This window comes from Lepus europaeus, chromosome 3 (genome assembly GCF_033115175.1).
Source record: "Lepus europaeus isolate LE1 chromosome 3, mLepTim1.pri, whole genome shotgun sequence".
NCBI classification, from domain to species: Eukaryota; Metazoa; Chordata; class Mammalia; order Lagomorpha; family Leporidae; genus Lepus; species Lepus europaeus.
Genome location: NC_084829.1, coordinates 60388748 through 60394747, shown reverse-complemented (window position 1 = coordinate 60394747; position 6000 = coordinate 60388748).

Genomic DNA, 6000 nt, shown 5'->3' with positions numbered 1-6000 from the left:
GGCTGTGAGAGAGAGACAGAGAGAAAAGTCCTCCCTCCACTGGTTTACTCCCCCAGTGGCTGCTACGGTCGGCACTGCGCTGATCCCAAGAAGGAGCCGGGTGCCTTTTCCTGGTCTCCCGTGCAGATGCAGGAAGTGCCATCCTCCCTCTCCAAGTTTTTTTTTTTATATGAGACTTAATCAGAGTGGGCTCTAGGACATACATTAAAAATTCTCATTGCCATTTGCCAAATTGGTTACTGTATTCCTGATACTTTATTTCATTTAAAGTTTTCTTATAAGAAATCAAGTAATCAAATAATGCTCATTATGGCTTTAAATAATCAAAGTTTTAGTGTTGAAAGTACTGATATCTATGGGAGAATAAGGTGTTGACACTCATGATTCGTGTGATTTTAAAGGCCTAATACATAATTAATAATTAATAATTTCAGAAGAAAAACACTTGCTAGCAAGAAAAACCTTTTGGAGAAAACTAAAATCTATGAAATCATTCATATATAAGGTAGATAATCCTCTTTTATCAGGAAGGATGAGCATCTAAGATCTGGTAATACTGGAATAAATTTTAAATCAAGAACATTGATTTCATTTCCAAGTCAAAATGACTACAGTGTAACCAGGATAAACCTCTGTGAAGCTTTCTAATTATGCAGGGATCAAAATTTCTAGAATTTCAGTCAAAGAGATCTAGATTTGAACTTTCAGACAAATTCCTAAGTTTTATGACTGCTTCATTGTCTTGACTAAGATGAGACCAAGAGTAACTCTTAATTGAAGAAATTCTTAGAAAAATCCAATACTGTATGTTGCTGGTGGTATGCGGCCCCATGACCACATGTCCCATAATTTTTTTTTTTTTTTTTTTGTGGAAGGACATGAGCTTCATGAAGCATCACTGACATTTTAAGAATATGATAACGCAAGGCAAGAAGTGAAGAAATAGATGTATGAGGAGTTCTGCAGAATTTATTATATCTCTTACTCTTTATCATATAAAATGAAACCTAATAGGAATTTTGTATAATACTCCTAATAGAGAATAGATGTGATCCTTTTCTCAGTGCACTTAATTTCAAAAGCTCAATTGCATATCATTACAGTGCATTGCTGAAGTTACAAAAAATAGGTCAGTGGAGAGCTGTGGCCAGTCCATACTGGCAAGTGAGAGTGCACATCTATTTTCACCTCTGAGTTCAGTGACATATGTTGAGAGCTTGAGATTGTCCATGAGTGTTTGCAGCACAAATACAGGCAAATCATACAAATCAGGGTCAGGTTGGCAACCATTTAACAATGCACTGCATCAGTGATTGCATTGTAGGGGTTTCCAGTGAGAGTTTTGTGGTCATTTGGATTACCCAAGTCACTGCAAACATCAAAGGGAAATATTCTACATTCATTACATATACTTCAAACAGATGATTGGAGTTAATTAACCCACATAAGAGTTCTTAGAAGTCAAAAAGCAAGTTTTAACTTTAATCAAGAAACTACAGAGGTAATCAGAACAAGCTAAAACAGTTGACCTAATTTACAGAGGCCCTGACTTAAACATGTAAATTTCATCTAGTAAACAGTTGGATTTTGTATCTCAGATACTAAATAGCAGTATTTGTATTTCTTATGTATTATTAATAATATTGTTGTATGTAATAACAATAATAAAGCTCAAAATTGCAGTGTTTAATCTTCATACAGTTCATCTCCTTACAAAACAGATAAGCATTTAAAAGCATTTTAGACATTATATTTTAATGGGTCAATAACTCTATCAGCCAGTGATAATATTTATAAAATCACTGTGATATTTCTTTCTCATAAAAGCGGATGCATTTATACTTCTGATACAGGGCTTAAAATGAAAGAAAACATATCATGCACTCTTAGTAATGTGTGTTGACAGTTCCATTACTTTATCCATGTACCCAGGTTCACTAAAACATGGTGGGTCATTGACCTCACCCCCTTGTTCTCAGCTAAAAAGCACAGTGAAAATGGATGCCCCATTTTCCACAGAAAAGAAAACCATGTTTTCTGGGAGCAGATTACAATTCAGTAGAAACTGATTTAAACAATATGAGGTTTAGCAAGATATCACACATTCACAGCACCTCTTAGTTTTCAGGTCAGCTCCTCATCTACTCTTTACAAGGTGACTATTTGACCCAAAAATAAAGTGTTCACTTTAGAGATAATAAATGGCCAACTTGCGGTTTTAAAAATTTAAATTTTCTCCTTTTTTAATCTATAGTGCTGATGAATTGCAGATAAAGTTTTGTAATGCCGTTTTAGTTTACTTTTACATGACTTGGATATATTCACCTTGCCTTATGAGTAACTTTTGTTCTCTGTAAAATCAAAGCAAACTGAAGAGGTTATTTTGATGCAATCTTCCTCTGCCATTTTCCTTCACCCTTAACACAACACATGCCTAGAGAAGTGCACAATTTTTTTTGCAAATAATATTTTATTGTCCCTTTAGTTTTCATGATAATGAGGGTGTTTGCTTATATTTTGTTGAAGAAATAATTACAACAGTAGAGTTTGGGGAAAGGATTGGGATCTGAGAATAATGGTAATAAAAATAAATATCCAAATATATTTGAAAAAGGCAAATTTATTTTGTCTAATGTCCGTTTTGATTGGCTATCTAATTCTAATTCACAGAATAATAATCAGATCAAAGCTTTAACATTTTTAATGGGTTAGTTCAATATTGAATTATAGAACAGATAAACTGCCTTTTAGTTGTTTAATAAAGAGTTTTTTTTCACTTCTTATATGAAACCACCTGTCTATAGCTTCTGCTAAAGTCACATTTTGCTAAAAATTTTAAAACAAATAAGTAATGAATTAAAGTAACATACTGAATATTTTTTAAAAGTTTATTTGTTTAATTGCAAGGAAGAGTTAGAGAGAGAGAGAGAAGGAGAGAGACAAGGAGACAGGTCTTCCAACCTCTGATTCACTCCCCAAATTGTCACGAGAACTGGAGCTGGGCCAATCCAAAGCCAGGAGCCAGGAACAAGAAACTTCTTCCTGTCTTCCATGTGGGTGAAGAGGCTACCGACAGAAATGGAAAAAATAGTTGCAAACTATGCAACAGATAAAGGGTTAATAACCAGAATCTACAAAGAGATCAAGAAACTCCACAACATCAAAACAAACAACCCACTTAAGAGATGGGCCAAGGACCTCAATAGATATTTTTCTTTTTTTTTAATATATATTTTTTAATTTTTTTTGACAGGCAGAGTGGACAGTGAGAGAGAGACAGAGAGAAAGGTCTTCCTTTTGCCGTTGGTTCACCCTCCAATGGCCACCGTGGCCGGTGCACCATACTGATCCAATGCCAGGAGCCAGGTGCTTATCCTGGTCTCCCATGGGGTGTAAGGCCCAAGCACTTGGGCCATCCTCCATTGCACTCCCGGGCCACAGCAGAGAGCTGGCCTGGAAGAGGGGCAACTGGGACAGAATCGGGACTAGAACCTGGTGTGCCAGTGCTGCAAGGTGGAGGATTAGCCTGTTGAGCCATGGCATTGGCCAATAGACATTTTTCGAAAAAGGAAATCCAAATGGACAACAGACACATGAAAAAATGTTCAAGATCACTAGCAATCAGAGAAATGCAAGTCAAAACCACAATGAGGTTTCACCTCACCCAGGTTAGAATGGCTCACATGCAGAAATCTACCAACAACAGATGCTGGTGAGGATGTGGGGAAAAAGGGACACTAACCCACTGTTGGTCAGACTGCAAACTGGTTAAGCCACTATGGAAGTCAGTCTGGAGATTCCTCAGGAACCTGAATATAACCCTTAATGTTCTTATCAATTTTTTGAGATCCGCTTCTTGCATTTCTTCTATCTCATCATCTTCATAATCTTGAATTGGGGTGTCTTTTTCATTTGGGGGCATCATGGTGTCTTCCTAGTTCTTGTTATCTCAGTTTCTCCGTTTGTTTGGCATATTGGAGATATTCTTTGGTTTCTTCGCTGTGGTGCTTTTTCTCATAATACTATGACTCTAGATTAAGTGTACTGTCTGCTTTTGATGGATCCTTAGAGGCTGTGATGGGTGTGGCCAGAGAGCTCTCTTTGGTTCTTCAGGGTAAAGGGTGTGCCAAAGGTGACTCACCTAGATTGTTCTCTCGCTCGATCACTCTCTCTCTCTCTTTTTTTTTTTTTTTTTGACTCAGTTGGGAAGTAATTCTGCACAGCTGAGTGGAATTGAGGGTAGTTGATGTATGAAATCTGGCCCCTGTGGGTATTCGTCTACCCTTGGGACCACACAAAGAGTTTATGCAGCCCTCAGTGTGGTCTCAAATTTCTCCGCAGTCTCTCACCAGGTTGCCAAGGTTACCAAGCTTGTGTATTCGGTGAGTTCTCTCCCCCCCCCCCCCCCCAGATTTTCACAGTCTCAGTTCGTTAGCTCCACACTTTCACTAGATCCTAACCTCCTGTTGTTTCTCCCCACCAGAGTCAGGTTTTTCTGCTTGGCTAATGGCAGGCGCCGCTTTACATACGTAAAATGGTGCCTGCTCTTTGTCTTGCTCGGCTTTGTAAGGTGAGTGGAGAGAGAGGCTAGTGTCCGTGCTGGTTCCCCTTATTTATTAGTTTTTTTCTCTCCTCCAGTCAGCCTGGTGAACTTTCCCCAGTGGGGCCTCAGGCCTCGTTCTGCCTTTCCCCGCCAATGTCTCGGGTTACCGAGGTTTTTGTCTCACCTCCCCTTCCAGTGCTGGCGCACAGACTCTGCGGCTGGGCTTCCATGCAGTGGGTGACCTTGTTCTCTCCGTAGGTCCTCTATGTCACATCCACTAGATCCGGAAGAGTTTCCTCTGCAGTTTTTTCCTGAGCCTTTTCCTGAGGCTACAGTAACTCCACTTTTATTAAACTATCTTTTCCCGGACTGTTGGTGAGTGCCCTCACTATTCTGCCATCTTGGCTCCGCCCCCCGCTTATGGCATTGTTCTTATGAAAGTTTTTCATCCCTCTGAAAGGGTCTCCTAATTAATGGCAAAATCACCTTGAGCCAAACCAGGTTATCCAGCCTCTAGATTGCAGGGATTCATCTCATTATTTGGCTACTGTGATTCTCTATGTTAGCTTCTTAACGGTAGGACACAAAATACTAATGCTTTCTAGGTATGTGTGGGTATATCCTTTACAACTCATGATATATTCTAAAATAATGAATTCAAAGAATAAAGATATCTGCCATTCTGAAAGCATTTTATAAGGAAAGAATCTGAATTTTAACATAGTCCTTTCTAACACAAAGTTGCTCCTGTAATTATAAGATAAAAATAAATTAATAATGAGAGGACAAGCACTGAGACTTTTTTACTTTAAATAAATTCCTTATGTTCATCTTAGGAACCTCACTTAATTGATATCCACTGCCAACACCCTGCAGTAATAGAATACTGTATCTCCACTTCAACTCACAAATTAAGACTTGCCTTCGTTTTCTTGGCAGGAGTAGTTTTTTCCTATTAAATTGCACCATAGCTGTTAATAACAGAGCTGCTTAATTTTGTAATCTCCTGTTTTTTCACTTATTTATGTTAGTATACTTTTGTCTACTTATATAAATGTCCAGCTACCCCTCGTCTTCTGCCCGATGTGCATTCATTTATTCATTTTTCTATGAACTGTTCATAGCAAACTTTGAAAACTCATATTTGCTGCCAAGAATCGCAGATTCTATTGGGGGTTGAAGTGTTGGTAAACAAATGAAAATTGCTGATTATACCTAAATTGGGCTTATGCATAAGAAACCTCTGTGTAGCTATATGTCTTTAACAATCCATGCAAAAATGAAAAATGCTGATGAAATAAATATTTTAAGTGAAATATATTTGATATATGCAATTTGGATCTACATTTGAAAAAGCATTGGAAGAAAGCAAAACCAAACAACTTGCCTAGATGTTTGGTCTTCTTCAGGCACAATTTTCTCATTTTTCAGGAATTATAGAATGTGGAGCATTGGTA